At 24.7% G+C, this 24,313-nt stretch overlaps 1 protein-coding gene across 8 annotated transcripts in view; it reads right to left on the bottom strand.

Annotated features, from left to right (window-relative positions):
- The window catches only part of LOC114124090 (probable G-protein coupled receptor No18), an 82,189-nt gene extending 58,416 nt beyond the window's left edge, over positions 1-23,773 (bottom strand). For 2 of the 8 annotated variants that reach the window (XM_027987263.2, XM_027987265.2), the window contains exons 1-2: positions 23,285-23,773; positions 6,743-6,799 (exon numbers count right to left, since the gene is read on the bottom strand). The gene's annotated coding sequence lies outside the window, so the exon portion shown is untranslated. The remainder of the gene's footprint in view (positions 1-6,742; positions 6,800-23,284) is intronic. The other 6 variants (XM_050211012.1, XM_027987262.2, XM_027987266.2 and 3 more) reach the window with 3 other exon arrangements.
- Positions 23,774-24,313: the final 540 nt, after the last annotated feature.

Below are 24,313 nucleotides of genomic sequence, written 5' to 3'. Positions count from 1 at the left end.
CCCTAGACAAAATTTTATAATGTACCTGAACTATAATAATAAGTTTAAAAATAACAAATACTTAAATAATTATATTATAAAATTACCATGATTGCATAATATGTGATAATTAGTAAAATAAATATCAACAGTATCAAATAACAGAACAACGTATTACGTTTAAAGTGCTTAAAATCATATAATTTTTAATGCTTTAATAATTGAATTAGGCACCTGTAATATCCCTAAAAAGTAATTATAGATACTGAATAATAAATTAATAAATAAATTATCGTAAAATACCTTCTTAGTTGTTAACTATCGACGATAAAATGCACATAACTATGTTTGTCAACAAGACGTTTTGAAATTATGCGGTACCATCTAAAGTTTATTTAATTAAAATTTATATTTCGATAGAATTTTTTTATTGTGTGTTCAAAATAAAAGACGTTCTACTCTCAAAACGCATTGTTTTCCTTTTTATCTATCATAATATTATATACGTAAATTCTCATGTCAGTCACAGTAAAATCACTTATTCGTGCAGTGAATTCAATCCAAAAATATGACGACTAAGAGTTAATAGTTTATTCATTTACCGAGAAATCAGACATTACGTTATCAAGTCGAATAAAACGTATTCGATTGTATTCAACAGAGGTGATCGGAAAAAGGTAAAATCGATATGTTAATCGTGCGGGTAAGCATCACAACTCATTGCAGGTTTATAACATATACGATATACCTGGTTTACAAAGCATTTGTATATCTATACGATGTATAAGTGTATGTGTGAGTGTGTGTACGAGAGAGAAAGATAGATAGATAGAGAGAGAGAAAGAGTATGTGTGTGAGGGAAAGAGGATTGATTGCGTGTCGGTGCACGATTTAATGTCTCCTGCAGAAGAGAATATTATGCGCGGAAAATGGTGCTCGGCGCGCTGCTAAGATTGTATCATCCGTGCCATAACCGCATAGAATTATACGTGATCTCAAATCGTTAAGGTTATGAGATTCCCTACCGGAAGATGTTTCGATTTTCTAGTTGTGTATACAGAGTGATTCGTTTTACCTATTGGTTGGTGTAGTGCAGTAAACTACTATTGGACTTGTGCGGTGTGATGCGTCGATGTAGAATTCGGAAACATTATTATTTATGTATTTGCGTGAGCATCGGAATGTATTCTGGTAACCAAAATCAAATTCATTAGATATTTTTAAAAAGGTCGTTCATAAGTTTTAAGATGAAAATGTTATTATAAATATTATCGAATAAGCAAATAATAAAAAAAAACATAATGATTTTACTTATTTTTTTTTCAGTCGACTACAGAATAAATGAACTATCGTCATTAGTGGTGAAATGGTCCGTTATAATATCTTTAACCATTCGGGTGTAAACCATTTTTATAAATAATTATTTTTTTTCTATTGAAAAATCCCTTGCAGACTTTACGATATTTTATAACTATAATTAACTAACACATACACACTCACGTCTATATATCCATACTACAGTATGAACTATAAAATATATTTATTATATTATTACGTAATAAGAATTAATATTTTATATTTATAGTAACATACATTAAACATTTTATTATTAATGAACAGTAAATAGTAATGAAAAAATATATAAAATTTGTTTGCAAATCCAAATTAATCATATTGTTAATGTAGTAACTATTTTAAAATCCGTAATAGGTACAATAAAAATTATTGAAGCCAAACTCACAGGTTGTACACAAACTATAAATTTTAATGATTAAATAAATCATTTATCGTATTCTGATGTATAACAATCTTATATAATTTTAATATATACAGCTCCTTAAAGAATTATTCCTGTAATTACTTACTTTATCAGTATAAATTTGAAAATATAATATTATTGTCAAATATATCTATGAAAAACCAAATATATAATAATTTATTATATACCACTATATTAGAAATCATCACAATACACGAACACAATACGCATATCAGAACGACAATCTATTGTGATGCACATCGTAAGCTATTAGGAAATTGTCAATTGCTGCGTGACCTATATGAGCTTTATGATTGACAAAAAAAAATGTACCTTGTATTCGTGTCTCCGTTTATATAATATTTTGCACATTTACAAAAAAAAAAAAAACAACTTTCAATTCTCGATGTGTTGCTTCTATATATTTACAATTACTGTAGTCGATGTTCTACAACTACATAATATTTTTTGAGCAATTCAGCTAACCTTTAAGTAACAACAATGTATCATAAATATTTTATTAATACTTTTGTATAGATAGTTTAATTCACCAACGTATTACAGTATATAGTTTTAATAGAAAAAGTTCGATTATTTTGACTATAACAAGTCAAATAGAAAACAATAAATATTTTAACTACGTAACTATAATATTTTATTCGTGGTTTTTTTTTTTTTAATATCTTAATATAATTTAAAAGTATAGATTATATCAATACAATTTAAAAACTAGAGGTATAATGTCAAAAGATTATATACAATATATCATTGTGATAACATGTGTCGAATTAAGAAAATAATCACCAAACGATAATAACAGTATAGATATAATAAAAATTTAATTAATTAATAGCATTTCACAGTATTTTTAAAGTGAAAACCAGTAATGTAAATGTGTTTTTAATTAATTCACAGATATAAATTTATTACATAGTATAATTATTATATTACTAATTATTACAATACTTATATTATAATTTTAATTTTAGTTGAAAACTGATCTACAAAATAATATAAATGGAAAAACGAAATATTCTCAAAATAATTTTTTATGCGTTATTATGTCATAGTACCTATAATATATTCTGAAGATTTTCTTTGATTTTTTTTACAAAAATGTGTCTTTATTACAATTACAGTAGATGCCCGTTTTAAGAAAACCTTGCATGACACCATTAAGGATGAAATGCTCGAGGATTTAGAAGTTTAAACGAAAGCAGTTAAGGTTTCAATTGCGTGACATTTTAACCAAACACTTGAGGAGTTTTACGCTTTGGGGTCTATTAGTTGTGCACATCAATAAACATAATATAGATAATAAATATTATCTATCTTTTGAAGTAGAAATTATATTATTGTAGGCAATATTCAATTAACGATTTGGCGTCTTACAACAGAATTGTGTTCATGGAAAAAATTATTTATTATTATTTAATCGGTAATCCGCAATCATTCATGTTTCTCTAGTAATTTCAAAACATTCCATCGTGGAAATTTTTACGACTTACAGTTTTGATGTCTGCGAAATTAATAATCTGTTTTACCGTTGGACTCGCTAACGACATGTCATCTTTGCCAGAACCTCAGACAATATTACATCGTAATTATTATTATTAGTATCTAATAAGAGAATAAAATTTTTTTTAGTATCGTTTTAACTAAGATAAATTATTTCAAATAGACTCAAAACCTACAATTTGCATCGCATATATTAATTTAATAGAATTCAAGGCTATTTATTATACTGGACACTGGTGATGTGTTATACAATATTTTTTGTGCATATTTATTGCTATATAATTTTGATACACATTACGTTAATATTTTCAACAATAATTTTGTATACTTTTAAATATCATAATGATTGTAGTTTATACATTACAATTTTCCGTATTGCCTATAGGTACATATGTTATATAATATAACGTCTCATAATATTGCTATTTATTTTATGTTAGTTATCAGAATTCGGATTTTATAGTACTGAAAATTACTGGAATATGCACTACTATATGAAAAAATCCACTTTAAATTATGAGTTATAATATGTCCTAAAACATCAAAAATAGTGACAAAAAAAAAATAAATAAACAAATAAATGTAAATCAAGATTTTTAAATTTTATTGTCTTTCACTGAAAGTTTATTATGTCTATAAAATTAATATCTATAATAATATGATCATATCAATTACTAATTTAAACATTTATAAAAATAGCTATAACGACCTTCTTTTTATGCAACTATTCAAAAATAGAATTTAGTTATAAATGTATAATATTCGATATCACTAATATCGTCCGATATGAAACGAAAATGTGGAAATTTCATGTAGGTATTTATAAGTATTACTTTTTGTTCAATATAAACGATATTTATAATTTATGAAAAATACAAAATAAAGCAATATACCTATTTTACATTTTAGTACTAAAAATCTAAAATACTACAATAAATTAAGCAAATAATAGCTAAATACAATCCCATATTATTTAGATCTCTTGGTGCATAAAATAAATATAGTTCACTATGATATTTTTATCTGTATTCTATAATAATGATTAGCAAATGCTATAAAATCTAAACACTGTTCATTATAATTTTATTATTAATCATGGCGCATAATATTTTCTATATTTATTTTTTTTTCATTCTAGAATGTGATAAGTTGTTATTAGAAATCGAAAAAAAATATGCAAAGTTTAGTTTATTATATTATTTCCTATATACCTACTAATAATATACTATAATTTATTATTCAGAACAAAACAAATTATTATCTTGACATTCAGACATCAGACTCTATGTTTTTCAGAATATTCAATTATTTAGGATATCGAGATATACATGCAATGATTATACATATTATTATATATAAATAAAAACCTTCTTTAAGGATAAAATCAAAATTTCCATAGACCATCGATCGCATCTAAAGTATCTATGACTTGTCTTAGAAAAATGCATTCATAATAGTTTCTATTTATTTTATTTTTTTGATCGATTCCTACACTAAACATAATTTCTACAACAGTAAATATATTTTATTAGCTGTATTATACTAGCTGTACCCGTCACTGCATTGACCGCGATGAGAAATATAAATCAATTTTTTTTTTTTTTTTAATTAAATTTTTAATAAAATAATACTTATTGTATAATAAAAATTGTATTGTGTTGCAATAATATGACAATTGATGCTTATTAATGTATTTTTTTAAATTGTTTTTATCAATTATATTATAGTATTTTACTGAAATTAAAATACACAACACAGTATGAAAATGATAATAATTTTAAATACGCAGCATTGTGAATTCACTGAGCACGTTTTTCATAATAAAATGTAACTAAGAAAGTTTAATTATTCACATCACTCTTTTGATTTTCCTATATTTTTCTCGGACGTCACAAAGGTATCTTTCTATTTTACAAGTCATCTTGGATTATGTTGAACTAAATTATTCAATATTATTCTTGTTTTTAATAATTTAGTTCATCTGTTGTAACATTTATTCCCAGCTTGTAGTCTTGCTTTTATTTCAACCGATTCTCTTCGTTTCTTTGGTGAAATATTGAACCTAAATATTTAACTCACTCATTAGGTTGAACTTATATGTATGTTACTTATATAATATAACCTATTATATAGTTAATAGTCAATGTAGTCTGTTTATCAAACTCCTTTATCTTTTAGTACAGTTGTCTAAAAATAAATATTTGGTCTACAGCCAACCTATTTTCAGTGACGTAGCCAGCAGGTAGACCTGGTAGGCCCAGGCCTACCCAATTTTCTTCAAAAATGAATGTTTTATATCATGTTTTTTATTTAATAAAAATATTCATTGATAGTCCTTATTCCATCAAAATATCGGGCCTACCCAAAAAAAAATGTCTACCTCTTTTGTGTAAAATCCGCTTTAAAAATTACAATACAATAATAATACGTGATATCATATTTTGAATGTATATTTGACAAAGATCGCTGGCTAGAATAATTTTCTAATAATAATACTACTATTATTTCAATAATAAAATTAGTTATTGTAGTTGTACTCAAGAAATAATAAGATTATACATATTGTATACACTATGATTATAACTCATAGCAGATACTAAAAATGAAATTAAAGTTTATTTTAAATGACGCGATTTATTCAGAAAATAACGAATAGTATATCGATGACATTATAAATCATTAAAAAATAAGTGTGTTCAATATTAAATGTACAAAATTAAGTTAAAATATATAAAAAACTATTATAAATTAAAATTGTTGAGTTGTTTACATTGCATTTTGAGCTTAGTATACATTTTGGTTTAAAACACATATCTAATTTTATGTTTTTAATTAAAACATATTAATATAACATTATGATTATTTTAATACAATTTTAATAGTATAGAGTTATATCACTGTCATTTTCTTTCCGGAACTTTTTTAATATCCATAAAATATTAAATCTTTTTACAAAATAGATTAAGACAAGTATAGAGCGTTTAATTCTTTTCTATTATAAATTAACATAAACACAGAACACAGTTATCTGTAGATGTAACAATTTATTACTGTGTGATTAACAATGCAAAATTATACTGTAAAATATTAACTAACGTTTAGTTTCTTTTTTAAGTATAATATGTGTATATATATATTTATTTATTTTTAGTTAGTACATTAGGTATAACACCTAACTGGCAATAATAAAATAATTCATATTTTTTTTAATTTGGCGTATGTGGAGTGTTAATAATTGAACAGTAGTAGATTGGTGAAGTATCACTTAAATATTACTTAGTATTAAAATACAGTTGTAGTTACATAATTTATTGTGACTAATATGATTTACAATCATTGGATAATAAGACGTTCTTACAATTTAAATTATATATATAATTATTTAATATTGTCATACATTTTTATAACATATTTAAGAATTAAACATTGATTATTATGATAGTATAATATGTAAATAAAGAAAAAATACACAAGGAGAGTACTTACGTAAAGCTGATATAAACAGATACTTGCAGATACTTGATTTCCACACCAACTTGCAAGCTGTCAAATAATATTATAATTTAAATTTTTTAATAGAGTTATTTTAAATTATAATATTCGTAATAATTTTTGAGGTATTTGAGCCTCAAAAAAGTCATAAAAAGAACCTACAATAATAAACAATGTATAAATGAATTTAAAATAGAAATTTTTTTTATCTTCGATCCAGCATTAACAATAAATTTATAAGCTTAAATGATAAAAATAAAAAATAAATAATATTTATAAGATATTTTATGTAAAAAAAATATTATAGGCAATACAGAATATTAAGTTATAAATAGAAAAATAATAATTTTACACTGATTCTCGTTTAGTTCATAGTTCATACTAGTATACATTATTCAAACTTTAAATAGGTTTTCTTTAATTTAGCGAGGTTTCAGAAATAATCAAGAAGGTATTTTTGTAAAACAATTGGAACAGAATAATAAGTTTTGTCGTCATTACAGTCAAAAATTTAAATCTGACTGCAATTAAAATAATATTATGAAAACTCAAAAATTATGTTAAATTATCATGCTAGACAATTTTTAATAGGTACTACTATAGCTATCGTAATTGGGCATCATATAATTTAGATGATTGGTTATTAATAAATTAACTCTCTCTCTCAAAAAAAAAAATCACTTATTAAGAATATTACAATGAAAAATAAAAAAAAGTTTTATAAGATCTGTTTGCATGGAAATATTGTAATATCTCACTGGGTACGATTGGAATCGCAGTTTAATTATTATTATTAATCAGATACGAGTCAGCCTTCGTAAAATCTCACGTGTAGTTATCGAATTACTCGCCAGTTTTAAAGCAATTGAAGTAAATCGTTTTTAAGCATGACGGTTATATTCTTTGTGGGTAACCGAGAATAATTTTAGTAATGCTGGTCAAAGGACAATGCAACCCGCCTCTGTCTGAGAGAAATACATCGAGTAAACACACCCTTTGTCTTTTCTATTTCTAAACATGATGTAATAATTATAAAATATATTGTTTTAAACCGACGATGTATAAATGCATTTTACCCAACCGTTTTTACACAATTATATATTACATAAATATTATATAGGTATAAGTAGACCACCCGCATTGGTTTGTGCAAGTGAGTACCGATGCCGAGACTTTGAAATAATTATAGTCGGTAAATTCCGTTCGGTGCTCGTTTTGCCACACCAGAAGACTTTTGTTTGCTGTAGAGAAGAAAGTGAACGATATTCATCTAATAAAATTAATTTATTAAGAATTAAATACGTTTAAAGAAAAAACATATCTCAATATTTTGTACTTGTTTAATAATAAAATATGGAATATTCTTGTCTATCGGAATGTCGATAATTTTAGGTAAAACTATAGGTTAAAACGTTAACCTCAAAAAAAAAATCTGATTTATCACTATTAATAAAAGTAACAAAGCCACGAAGCTAAAGCCTAACAGTTAACACTTCGACTACCTTCACACTACTCCCTTGTTTCAGGGTTCCTGATTACGTCAGTACATTTTGACAGATTTTCTTCAGACAATTCACCGATATAATATGTTCTTATGTTCGACAATGCGTGAAATTCGCAGGTGATAAACAACGAAATTATACACGCTCGGATAACTGGAATAGTACTTCTGTAACGATCTGACATTTAGAAACTTAAGTTATCTGATCAAAAACCTCGATACAATGATTCATTTACCACAAATTACTATAAAAACATATAATTATTTGATAATATTAAAAACCGCGAATAATTTAAAGTCCTAAACTTTAAAGAAAGGTAACCATAACTCAATTGTTGAGTATAATATTATTGTGTAACTGTGTCGGTGGAATGATTATTTCTAAATCATTTGAGAATAATTCGATACAAAATTGCTAAAAGCATTTACAATTCGACTAGCTACGTGCCCGGCAGGCATACCTACGATATGAATCGAGGACTATCCGGCTCTAGAGTATTAAATAATAATGGTGTACGCGTTCGCGCATCTGTCTAGTCACAATTTTAGTAATAATCACGTTTTTAATCAACAATTTTAGAAATTTATTTTAAGCTTCTATAATGCTGTACTAAATATTAATTTATGCAATGAAAATTGTAGTAACCGTTCAAAATTAAATCTCCTATGGCTGATCTCCCGGAAAATGTGACTTCTTTGCAACTGTTTTAATTGAACATCTACGATACATTATCCTGTAGGTGCTCATCACAGCGTTAATATGGATCATGTACCGTCATGGTTGTGACATTTACAAACCATCATTCAATACAACGTTTTTCAATTCGTACGTTTTTTACACGTTGCGGTTAAAAAAAAAAAATGAAAAAAACATTCATTATTGCCGCTCTATACGATGCGGTACATTACAGCAAAACTCCAAAACTACCTGAATATAATATTTTTTTACATAACATATTATTATATGTATATACTTGTGGGAGACGTTGACAAATCGTGTGGCACGTGTCGACGGGGCTGTTCGATATTATATACGATCTCGGCGCGCTGCTGAAATATGTAATTTAATTCGTTCTCGAGATGGTCTTTATATTGTATGTTACATCGTCGTAAAAATCGTCATATTTGCATATTTGTATGTATTATATTTTTATATAAATAAACGGTGAACTCAAGTCGCGTTCAATTGGATAGCAATTTACTAAACAAACTTCGACAAAAATACCAATCTGTATGGCACACCACGCGCAGTTGTCCCGACTAAATGATCAAAAGCCAAAAAGTTCACTAAACGTGAGCTACTTCGTGTTATAAAATCAGTCATCAATAATATAATAAATAAAATATATCAATAAAGTTAAATATTAATTGATATCGAATCTTTTCATTTTATACATTATATATATTATTCATCGTTATACCACAACATTAAATTCAAAAGTCACGTTAATTGAAAACTGTGTGTTAACACAAACAATCCGGAAATGCAACATTTCCTATTTAGTTCTTTTGATTATAATAATAATTGACTATTTAAAATTTAACATATTAGAATAATAACGTTTCTAAAATTGTTGAACCATTTTTTTTTTGTCAAAACATTAATATGATCATTATCATTATATTAAATGCATTATAAAATGTATCGGCATAATTTGAATTTATAAATTATAAATTTCAGTTTTAAAAACTCCAGGGGTTTCAAGTATTTTAGTTCATATAACAATATAATGTTATGTAATAATATAGTGATGTTAACCAATTTTGAACTAGATAATTATACCAGGTAATAAAATATGAATTAAAAATTTTAATTTATTTATAAGGTATTCTTTTAGATTTTCTAATTTAAAAAATGTTTGTATGGTTTTATAGTATATAACGCTATAATTTAACCATTTAACCCAGTAATTATAACAAAAATGTGTACCTGCTGCTTGGATTGGATTTTATCTATTTTGGTTTTTATATACATATACAAGTGATAAAAAACCTTTAATGTTTCACATGTTGAGTTGGTCTTCAAATAGATTACTTAGATTAGCTTATTAGAAGTGTGCCTTGTCGTATTAAACATAAAATATCTCTTTTTCACTAAACAAAACAAAAAAAAACAAAACAAACAAACAATTGCCATTAATCCTACAGTCTGTATAAACCACTTATGGTGAAAGACAAATAATACAAGGAAAATGTGGCAAAGAAATGGTCCTAGAAACAAAAAGGAAATCCAATAAAAATTCGAGAAGAGGAAAAATGGTGAATTATACAACAGTGGGCATTTTTTTTTTTTTTTGAAAAATATATAATATATGTACTCTGCAAATTTTTTAAAATTATTTTAATCTGTAGAAGGGCAAAAATTTGATGATTCTTAAAACAGTCGATACAAGCATTATATCTTAACGACTATATGTATATATATATATATATATTTAATTAATAAATAAATCGTAATAAAATGTTTAGTTAAACATTTAGAATAAATAATAAATATTTATCTTATACTTACAATATTGATAATTTAGCCAAATTATATACATTTTATTTTTAAATGATGTGATAGCATCGTATTGGCTTAAAAATAAATTATATCTTAGTATCTATATAAGGTCATTTTCTGGCAATTGGAACAACGGGTTCTAAAAGTTTCAAGTACCTATTATTGATCGGTTGAAAATTGAGTATTGTTGGTAGTTTAGTGAAGTATTCTCTCAATGTTATTTTTATCGACCATATTAGAAGAAAAAACTGTGAATAGCCTTTGAAACATTTTGAAAATATGTCCGTAAGAACATAGGTTAGGTCGTTACAACCACAAAACTATTTTCAAAAGCTATTTATTATTTATTAAATTTTCATCAGATATAAAGAAAATTTTACTATTTATAATTATATGATGCAACTGAAATTAAATATAATATGTACCATACTTCATAAAACTTCTAATGTGAATTATCCTTAAAAATATTTGTTAACTAAAATAACTCTAAGATAACTTCACACACGTTTTTCTAAGTGAAAACCATAAATCTTTTTGGTATTAATTAAAAACAAAAAAGTAATATAATATTATGTGCCCAATATTTATATTGTTTAAATCTTAAAATTTCAATAGAACTTTAATTTTACTAAGTTCAACTATGTATGAAACACCTTTAACGTCAGTTAAATTTTAAATTTTTAACTATAAAAGTTTTCATTGTTTTTGATTATGTACAACAATAAAATATTATATTATTTATGACTTTTAGTATAGTGTAAGAATAATTTCCATTTTAAAATAATGTAAAATTATAGAAATTATATATGTTATAGCATTCCAATTAATTTAAACAGCTTTACCTACTCGTGAATTTTTTTTACGAGCAATTTAAATTTAAAAATAAAAACACACAATATATAAAGAGTGTGTTTACATACGCTACTCTTTAAACGTAATTTTATTATATCATCACATTTAAATTTACTTTATAATTATTTTATGTAATAATTATAACATACTAACTTATTCAATAAAAAAGTATCCACATCTTGTTCAGAATTTTAGTAGATTACATGATTTTAGTAAATAATATTAAAAAATACTTTATATTATACATGTATATATTTATATATTATATAAACTTGATTTATTTAGTTCATATTTTTTAAATAATATTTGGTTAAATAGTTTTAAAATAATTTTCATTAAATTGTTAAATTTCAAAAATATCATCCTACGAAATGTCATTAAAACATAAATAAACAAAATTTTAATGAATAGTATATATAAATATTATAATTATTACTCAATATCATATTTTTATTTTTTTATGTATGTCATTATTAACAGTTTTTTTTTAACGTTTTAAAGTTTTCAATAGTTACTGATACTAATAATAATATGGTTTGTAGTGTTATTAACATTTTTTTGCTAATGATATGATAATTTTTTTTTTTAATTTTAGTTTATTACATATATGCAACAAAAACAAATTAGTTTAATATTATTGCTTATATAGAACAACAAATTGGTTAGTTATAATATTGAAAAATACCTATTTAATATTTATTTACATTATTTCAAATAATCATCATACTTTTCACTATACTTATTAAAGCATTTGAATACCTTCAGCATTTCGTTTCAAGTATAATAAGATTATTCTATTTTCTGAGTATTACCTATATATAAGTATTAGTTATTCTTATTCATATTAAAATAAAACCTTTCTCTAGCCTGTAAATAGATTTAAAAAAAAAAAAAAACTTTTTGGCATATCCATCGTAGATACTATATTACTACGGTTTATTGAATGTTACTAATCAAGATCTCATAACATAGTCACATCGGTTTTTATAATGCGCGTTATTAAAAATATATATTTTGAAGAGAAATTTAATATGAAACATTATGAAAGGTTATTAAATATGGTATAGTATAATTTTATATTAGTATAACATCTGCAAAATATTTATATTTGTAAACCCCCATGTATGTACAATGTACAACATATTTCAATAACGTTTCGTTTTATTATAAAAAAAAAAACATACAATAAAGTAAGATAAATAACAAAAGGTAAGATTGTACCGTATACACAACGAATATATACCATAATATGAACTTATATTGATTTATAATTGATATTTATAACATAATGTAAACCTTATTGCTTCTGGGTTAAAGTTATCACTTTGTCGAAACTTATTCAGAACAATAAACACTTAAACTGTATGTATACTATATAAGAAAAAGCTGAATATCATTTTATAATATAATATATTATTTATACCACTTGGCTGTGTTAAGAAGATACAATTTCTGTATGTGTTTTCTTCATATTTTTACGTACAAAATATAAAATTTAGTAAATTGGCTTGTTGTTCAATTTCTAATCGAAACTACGATCTTGATTCTAAAGAACCTTAAAGACATTTATTGATATTTTATTTTTTAAATGAATTATGAAAGTTTTAAAACTTAAAATGAATTTACAATTTTAAAAGGTTTTATTTTGCTACATAATTAAAATATTCACAGATCACAAAAATACTCTGGTTTTACGTTCTTATAATTGGGTGGTTTACTCTATTTAAAAAAATAAACAGTGTAAAATGGATTATTGTAAATGTTAAGTTTTCAATGTTTATGTTTGAAAAATGGAGACAAGACGTGACGTGCCTGTTACGTCCTCTTAAAGTCTTAACGATTAGTAAATCTATCATTAGTCAGTATATTAAACATTTATCCCGACAATATTATTACAAAATCAGACAATATAAACGTTTGTAATAACTTAATAAAAGTGATTAAATATTATTACATTGACATATCATAACCAATGATATTTCATAGCTTATATATTACCAATTCGTGGATGGGAAAGCTATTTAAAATATAATATAACTATAAAATAACGTTATAATATTATGTTTTTATTTTTGCTATTGCAAAAATAATAAAACAATTATTCGTTTTTCAATACATTTGTGTAGTACAACACGTAGGTACTCGTATTTGAGAGCTATAATATTGTAATATGGCATATGTTAAAATGAATATAATATGAATTGATTTTTCGAGATATAAAAATTGTTGAAATTTCTTGTTATTTGATGAAACTATATTACCTGATATTATTATACAAAATATTAACATAATATAACAAATAAAAAATGAAGATGGTATGATTAATAGTTTATTACAATATTATTATTGTTGTTATCGTATATAGCATCAAACAATATATCTTTATTAAAGTGAATTCTGTTTGGAAAAATAAATCAAAATTAGATGTAATTATATATATATTAAATGTATTCTTTATATTTATATTATTTTTAAAATAGTATACCGAATGCATTTTATGCTTTGGTTATTTATTGGGTAGTTCCGTAGTTTCATATTTTATCGCTACCTAACGTAATAATTATTTTTAAAAAAATTAATTTTTTTAAAGAAATATCTAAATTTATTCTTCTTGATCATTTATTATAGTCTCACGTTAAAAGTTAATATTAGTATATGAAATATAACCAGAAGAGATAAAAAAAAAAAAAAAAATAGTGAATAACTTTTTCCTATTTTTCAGAAAACAAAAATGTTCTTAGTTCATTTTAAGTCAAAAACAACTTATAATGTTTATACATTGAAAAAATATGAAACCTATTGAAATAAAAACTTTAGGCGAAATCTAAACGATTTGAATGAAAAACAAATTTAACACAACTTTCTTAAAAGTAATCAATCGTCATATAAAATGACAAAATATGGGGCACCAGTAGACATGTTTAGATTTAAGTAAGAAGTGTATTAAAGTGTCATAAAATTAAAAAAAAATTGTATTGCTAGGGAATTATTAGTTACTTAAATACTATAACCTAATATATATAAATGTATTTACCTACTTTAAAAAAAAAATGATTTATACCATACGTGAATTTAAACTCTTAGAAAATCAAAAATTCGAATAATTTTTTCTGATTTTATTATCATTATTCGACGCACGTATTGATGTATAAATGTTTACTCATAATTACCAATTTTTAATGTGAATTTATGTATGCGAATTGTCATCGTAGATGAAAATCATTGTTTGTAATCACTAATCATTGATTATCGACCCATTTTACGTGTTCACTAGAATAATGAAACATTATTGCATTTTTCTGTTTTTTTTTTTTAGTCAAATATGAAAAATAATGAATTATAATTTTCGTAACTACATTTTGCATTATGTACATTGTTTTATTTACTACAGATAAATATTATACTATTCTCTTTTTGAACACAAAATATGAGTTAATAAAATATTATAACATACGAAATAACGAATAAACCATAAATAAAAATGCAAAAACAAATTGAGTAAGTCACATTGTTGTTTTAAGTTGGTATCGAGTGTACCTTGTCATTTTATTAATCAGTGTAATACATTTGTTCCTTATTAAATAATAAAACGATTTTAAGTGGAAACAATGAATCAGATTTTATTTCTTGGAATATTTTATAATTTATTTATATTTTTAGGTATGAGTAATATGAATCGAATTTATTTTTTTTAAAAACTGCGCATTTATAATATTAATATTTATCATATATAATTATTTATTATTATTCTCATAAACTTTTAATTTCAAACTGACATACCATACTATGGTGTAAATAGGCTTATGGTATAAATTGTCTAAGATTAATAAAAATTATTTATAATTGTATTATGTGTAGTAAATAATAATAATATGTAAATGCCTAATTGTGAAAAGTTTTAGGTTCCTACACATTTTTTTTTTTTTTTTTGAATTACAATGAAATAACTAAGATCGTTACTATTTCGTTACTTTTATTTTAAAATTTAAACTTTATATATTTTTTTATAAAAAATTCTGCATTTTTGATTTATGTGTAAAGATGTTTATAAAACTCTTGTATTGAATAGTCAAGCTGCTTGATAAAACATAATAAATGCTCAAATGTTTATAAAAAAAACTTTTAAGATAACTATAAATAGATCAAAAATATTTTGAATATTATACAATATACATATTATTATACATAAAGTTCTAATATATTATTAATATTATCATTTAGTGAAACATTTCAAGTATCTACAATCATTATTCATTTTAAATTATAATCTAAGGCTGATATCATTTCTATCAAAAATGTATGTTTCGTAAACTTTAACCAGTTTTTCGTAATTTTTTTTTTCTTAACTATTAAAAAAAGCACAGATAAATATTTACTCCATGGTCCACAGAGTACCAACTATTTTTAATTTCCTATCAAAAAACGTTCATGAAATTTAAGATTTTAAATGTCTTACTGCATTAAAAACAATGACAAGCATACAATTAAATCGAAAACACATTGTCGTAAAATAAATAGTTAACGTTTGTTGTTCCGCTTAGGATCTAAATCATTTAGATAATTAGTAATTTATACGTGAACACGGAACAATAATATTATTATTCATACGATACAGTGGCATATAGCACACACATTATATAAGTGTATAAGAAATTATTATGCATTAAAGCGATCGCGATGTCAGGCGTACGTGTTATTGAACACAATTGTACAAATAGTTACGAAAACCACGTATTAGGTACAAGTTATATATTATATTATTAAATTATTAATCTAACTGGATAATATAGGTATTGTGTTTATAAGAGGTATATATGTATATTTTTTTGTACACTTTTTTGCTTACAACAACTCTACCGCGTCTATCATTTTATTATTGTTATACCTATGGTATGTAAACATTGATTTCGCACATGTACTCACGTAATATTATAAATAATAAATGCAACATTGACTACGATAAAAAAAATAATAAAAGTTTTGAATGTATTATGTTCTTTAAGTAAAAAACTATATAAATATATATTATTACTGCGTTGTATCATGTTTTCAAATACTCGGAATAAAATTATCGTAATTATTATTAATTATACGTTGTCGATTTCCTATCAAATCACCACCAGCAGTATAACGCAAGCAGAATAATAATTTTCAAAACCTATTAAATTATTAATACTGCTCACAATAATTTGTTCAAAAACCATGTAGGTACGCGTTCGTATCTCAATAAACACGCATGCCACTACAGTATGTATAGTATATTCAACAAAAATAGTCGAGAACAATCACACCTGTACAAAAACACTAATTCGGATTGATCATAATTAATGGTGATAATTAGGACGTTTCGACGACGAGTCTCTGGAGTTTTAACAACTATGTGTTCCACTGGGCTATAATGATATAATACACAACGATGGCAAAGAATGATTTTTGTCTTCCAAAATAATAATGCACTATATTCGTGTATTATAAAGGTTGAGTAGCTCAGAAATAATTTAGAGTATTGTTTGGTTAGGTTATACTGAAGTAATAAAAAAAGAAAGTAAAACGAAGAATGATAGTCATATTTCGTTTCTCAAAAAAATCGTCGTTATAGTGATATAGACATCAACAATCAACAGACCGTATAATTTTGTCACCTTGTATGCGATTCATCCAAAAGATATTTCCGTGGATGAAAAATTGTTTCTACTCAAAAAACTCGTTTGCAGGACTTCGCTCAAATTTTAATTGGTTAAAAATTTGGTTTCATCCCCGTACCTAATTATTTTCAATATATATTTATTATTATATCAAATTTTTTCAAAGAAATCTTTTGTAAACATAATAATATAAATAATATTAATATTCTTATTTTAATTGTTAAGTATACTGTTTTACAGAATAATGTCATTGAATTGTTGGTTACATACATAATGATTTGCCAATATATTAATATTATTATATCATGCATCTCTGGTACTTCATCATTGTGATATTGTTTATAAAAAACTTTTTTTTCATTGTTATTTTAAAACCCTTTTTAATATCAAACTGACCATTTAGCAGTTATGAAAAAGAAACTTTTTTATGATTTATTTATCGACTGTATTATTAAATGGTTTTTCGGCGGGAACTAGTTTACGGCTTAAATGCGTACCGAGTACATGCTTTATATAATACGATTTATCTGCTTAATTATTACCTACGGAACTTGTGAATAAAACAAAAAATAAATAAAATATATTAAAAAACCTAACCTAAGCTTATCTTGCAGTATATAGCTTAATAATATTAATGTCTATATTGGAAATCAATTAAAAAACATATGCATATAATTGAAATTATGACGTATGATTATTAAAAGGTATGAAATATTGTATTACATTATTATATTAATGACTAAAACAAAAAAAATCATTCAACATCAATATATTTTGTTGATTTAGACGCATAAAGGTTTTCAGAAAGATTACGTAGTTAATAACTTGCAGCGTAAAATTAACAGTAGTTATCATTAAAAAAAAAAAAAAATCTGTCTACACAACATAAAACTTTCATACCATTTTTAACAAACACTCAGGAAAAAAACCATAATTAAAAAGTAATATTGTATACATTTATTAGGAAATAAATGATGCATTTCGTATGTAAAAATCGAGAAGTTTTAAAAAAAATTATACAAACATAATACAGGTAATATTATTTTTTCTAAAAAGCAGATTTTCATATATTTGTTAATATTCTTGAAATGTACTAGTTTTTCATGTATTTTTTTTAATCGTATTTATCATACAGATGTATGCTTTAACATTATATCATTTTATAATTTAAAATAAACATTGCAATTTAATCATCATAGTTAACAAATAATTATACGTAATTTACTAGACAATAAATTGTTATATCTTCAAATAATACTCAGCAATAATTGTAATTACGTTTTTAGATTAAGAACGATACTTGAAAAATTATGTATTTGATGTGATTTAATTATTATATGCTTGTTAATGGGTTTATAGAAAATACAGTTTATAGTATTTAATATACACAAGAAATAATGAATACTGAAATGCACAATCGATTTCGATTAAAGTATAATGCATACTACTACAGGTCGGGATTCTGGTACAATATATTACCGATTTAACACAAATAGTGTGTAACCCACGAGTAGTTGTCATTTATTTTACGTTTACACTACTAAAGCACCGTAGCGTCTACGAATAACACGTACTGTATCCACTATGATATATCCACTGCCGTTTTATTTATTGTATATAATATTCTGGTCGTGGAACGGGTGGAAACGCAATACAAAATTATAACACCCTTCGTGGGCAAAACACAAATAAAATAAAAACAAACACTAAGAATGAACGTTTGAATGCGTTTGCATGTAGATGGGTAAGTAACCTCCTATCTTGGCGATGACGTACATATACATCTGTATATGTAAAGGTGTATGCAGATTGTTGTACTTGTTTTTTATTTACGTTGTACTTTGACCACAAATCCCCAAACGCACGCGAGAATGAGAAATAATGATTTTGCATTTGTATTCACTTAAGTCAATATATCATTTCGATAAATCCCTAAAATTCTGCCCACAACGAGTTCGCATCAGTGATGTGATTAAGAGGAGTGTGGTAACGGGCTGGTTTCCGGAACTACCGCACATCGGGGATTTAACATTTTTTAAAGCTATACAAGAAATAAGTATGTCCGTCGTACGCTATGCTTTATCTCCATCATCTTGATCCGTATGATGACGATTTATAATCTTTCAGAATCGTATTTATTTATGTACATTATTGATCCGGAGTCTCGAGAAAAACGCACGTCTAAAATCCGTATCCTCGGAAGTAATTGTGTATGTATAGGTATAGGTACACATTTTGCGACGAAACTCTGTCTATGGTAAGATCTATATTATAATCGAGAAAATTCTAAGGAATGTATTATATAAACCATATTGTCTTTATCTCACAAACTTATACAAAATACGTCTTCAAAGCTCTGTTCTCATATAATTATAAAATGAATAACTACCCGAGTACGGAATAATTCTGTGCATAAAATTTGATGTATGAGAATCATGTAACTGTGTAATGTGTTTGATTATTAAATTATATTATTATCATCGAAATCAAAACAACAATACCTAAGCTTATATTAAAGAACTTAACAAAAACGAACAATTAACATATTTTCAAAACTGATAGTAGGTTTTATAACTCAAACATGATTTTTTTTATACAACCCACCTAACAGGCTATCAACATGCATACAATGTAATATAATATCCACGTTTCGCATTTAAATCGTAATAGTCATATGAAATACGTCAATACAATATTGTTTTGAAGTCAAAATGAATAACTTTTTAACTGCAGTATACATATTCTTAAGTTACATGTATCAAAGTTATTTATGTTTCGGTACAGATAATTATAAAAGCTGAAAATGTGACAATGTATAGTACAAAATGTTAATTTTATCAAAAGTTTTCTAATGAATAACGACGACACCATAAATCAATATTTTACACGCTAGTGAAACTACGGTAGGTATATTATTTTTTATCAAAAATAAATGTATTTTATGTTCGAACATTATATACGGAGTGATTATCTTAACAATTACCACTAAAAAACGTTATCTTGAAAAATATAACGTTTTAACAATACTTTTTTTACATTATTTGAATTCATTATAAATTATAAAATTAAAATTCAAGTTAAAATATTCAAAACAACAAAAAACTTAACAAATAACAGTCAAAAATATGATGTTATTCATTAATGACTTAAAATTTAAATAATACAAAAAAAATTTACAAACTTCAAATACTTTTCGAGTTAATTATTGTTTACTTTAAAAAAATCATCGTGTATTTTAAATTTTTTTGGTAAAACTTTTGTACACTAACTGAACTTTTTTAAACTTGCTGTATATTTGACGGCATAGTACTTTTTATACAAAACTTTTACACACCTTAAACAACGTAAAAAAAGTATGGTTTTCCTATATGAACATATTATTATAATATATTAATAATATAAATAGTAAAACTAAAATTGTTGGTTAAGGTACAGTATTATATTATAAATTATAAGAATTTTAAAGCCATAAAATCATATAATATATAATTGAAACATAAAAAAAAAAAAATACGTTTTATAATTTAATCAAATATTAATGATTTTCTTAGTCAACATTTGTATAAAGATATAAAAATTGTATTACTAGTTTCTTTAATCATATTTATTCCAGAATATCTATAGTTAAGATGAGTAAACGGAGCAAGGATAATGCAAATATGAATATAATGCCTAACATATCTTACATAAGTATGCCAAATAAAAATGAAACGGTATCATAAATTTAATAAAAATAAATAAATTAAGTTAATTAGTGCGATTATTTAATAAATAATAGCATGTAAAATTTTTATTTACAATGGATAAAAAATATAATAGATATTATTTTTTTATTCTGAAATGTTGTTTTAAAATGACTTTAAGTAATGAGAATAAATATTTTCAAACATGTTAAAACTTTTCGGAATAATGGGTGTAGACACTTAAATGAATCATCTAGTTTATAATATTTATTATTTTTTGATATACCTTACCATAAAATATTATGTTTTTATCGTTAATGGAAATGTCATTTCATAATAATGTTATTTTAGTAATTTTATCTTATTATTATTTCAATTGTATTATGATGTACAATATTATAATATAGTACCTACAATGTACATATTATTATACTATAAATAGTAATTCATGGTCCCCTACACGCCAATGCATCAATATTGCATATCCAATACGCCGTGTTAATGTTTTAATATTTTATTAATAATAATTGTATTATTGTCTTGTGAATATCTCTGAGTGTAATATTTAGTCATTTATAAGCTTGAAGTATTTTACATAATCGTATAAAATATATTTATTCAAACATACGAATTCAGTAATTATATTTTATCATACTTCAATTTAATTAAATTTGTTTTATAATTTCAGTTAATATGTTTAGTATAATATATCAACAATATGTCTTTTTTAATGTTCAAGAGGACATTTTTATACTCTATATTAGTAACCTGCAAATACAAATTAAAAAAATTTAAAGAATTTGTAATAAATCATAAATATTATTCATGGATTATATTAACGTACATTATTAAATTTATATTATATAAATACGAAATAAGAATCATATATGATATTAATCGTATGAAATACGTTGTATAAGTTTTCATATCATTAAAATTGAATAATCACCTCCAAATTTCATTATAATCTAAAATCAATATACGTAGGTATAGACGCAATTCTTATCATAATACAAACCATGTATTTATTTTTAAATATCACAAATTTTAAGTTGTATTTAATCTTGTTTCTAAATTAAATGTTTTGATATGATATTTTAAAATAATTTTAGTTTTAAATATAGTTATAAAATAAATAATATTAAATAACAAATCAAAATTATATTTTTACAATGTGTAAGTTAGGAGATAGATTTTTCCTACATCACCAATTTTATTTATTTAAACTTTTTAATTATAAACAAATAGCTAGTATAATAAATAATTATAAATAAATTCTATGATAATAATAACTTAACAAATAATAACATAATTTTTTATTATTTTTATATTAATCATTAAAACACTATCTAAGTTAAAGTAATGATACACGAATATGAAGTTGAAAAATAGTAATTTTATTTAACGCAACTTGAGAGAGAAAATATAATATAAATATTTGATAACAAAAAATAATATGTGAAACTCTTAAAATTTTAAATACTTAAAACTTCTTGAATGGAAATTTTTATAACAAATAATGAATAATTTTATTCAATGAACTATATTAAAATTAATTGAAATACAAGTTAAATTAATAATAGTGTACTTCGATACAAAAAGAAACATTTATTTTGTTATTTTCTTCTGTTTGATCCCGAATAATATTATTTACCCCTAATATTTTTTAACAATCATTTCTTTAAATACCTAAGTGACGTTCATTTATATAAATGGTAATTTTATAACTTAAAGAGTTATAACAAGGTTGTTATTCAAAAGTTTAATCGATAATTTTAATAATTATAACGCGTTGTAAAAGTTAAATAGTTTTTGATATTTATAATAAAATAATATGAAAACGTATTTAAACTAGACGTAGTATGAATATTTATTTATTTTGTAACATTTATAGTGTACATATATTGTATCATATATTACAGCTATATTAAAAACAATACTTCCTATAATTGATGAATACATTTAATTCATGCTCTGAGAGAAATAACTATTAGTGAAGTATATAGTATACTTATTAGTTATTAGTTATAACTAAATAGTCTTAAATAATATTTGCTAAGGAGGTCAGTTTTTATAATCTTATTTTTTAAAACCATTACAATAGAGTCAATTTTTTCAAAACGTTCTAGAACAAAATGTGGCTGTATTAGACTTGTTCGACTCGAAACATTAAAAACTAGAGTGAAGAATAAACCAGTTGTTAAATTTGAAAAGAAGAACAATAAAATAATAAATAATTAAAAACAAAAAAAAAAAAAACGTGAGAAACAAGCACCTTTAAGTGCCAGTAACAGGTATAGCGTTTTCGTGACGACAAAATAATATCATAATATAATATCGAGCATCACTCACCCGAGGCGTGGTTGAACGCTCAAGAAGGCTCAAGACTACCGATCCCGACTATACGAGACTATCACCGCAAACTGTACATCCATGGACGGTAGACGCATATTGAAGCACTATATTTATATTAAACAATGATACCAAGTTTATGTATTATTATTGTGACGATCACGAGACAAGGTCGTTCTATTTTTTTTTCTATTATTCACCTCTCGTCAAAACGCACACTCTTTTGCTAAAAAATACCGAAAAAACACGATCTCGAACTTTGGCAATTATTATTATTGATAAGCGAAATATATATATTTTTTAAATAGGTTGATTCGTACGTATCCACGATATCACATTAGTGATGCAGTCCGGGTCGGGGGATAACGAGTCCGTCGACGAACACGCGCGAGTCACCCCGCCCCCCGAAAAACTGGTCGTTTTACGGCGGCGTATGAACGACGACTGATACGAACGGACAAGCGGCGGCAACGGTAGTAACGGTGACAGTCGTGTAGTCTCGCCCGCCGCCAACGTCAAATCTCGCGCGCGCCTCCCCGCGGGCGAGTACTGAAAATGACCATCGTGGCGTCACGCCACAGTAATAATAATAATAATAATACCATTAAAACACCGAGACAACTGCAGCTGCTATTGCTCGACCTCCAACCCCCGTCACTCGGACGTGGAATATTATTAATAATCCCACGGTGGTGGTGATGGCTAGAAATGTAATTATTTAAATCACCAGACACGCGTTTTGTCGTCGTCGTCGTAGTCGCCGTCGAACATTATCGTTTTCATCGAACGCCCACCCCTATGTTCTATCCTAACCTACCCGTGACTACTATATGATATCTATAATTCCACACAAAACGAACCGTCGTACGATTATCCGGTTCATCGTGTCACATTCCCTGACATAATATATTATACATATTATAATAATCCCTCATGAATGCAACTCGTTGCATGAATATGTCAAGGTAGATGGTGATAAAACATACTTTTTTTTTATTATTGCAAAATCTTACAAAAATGACTGTATTC

This window comes from Aphis gossypii, chromosome 1, assembly GCF_020184175.1.
Source record: "Aphis gossypii isolate Hap1 chromosome 1, ASM2018417v2, whole genome shotgun sequence".
NCBI classification, from domain to species: domain Eukaryota; kingdom Metazoa; phylum Arthropoda; class Insecta; order Hemiptera; family Aphididae; genus Aphis; species Aphis gossypii.
Note: the sequence above shows the minus strand (reverse complement) of the source record. Positions and strands in the feature narration are given on the sequence as shown.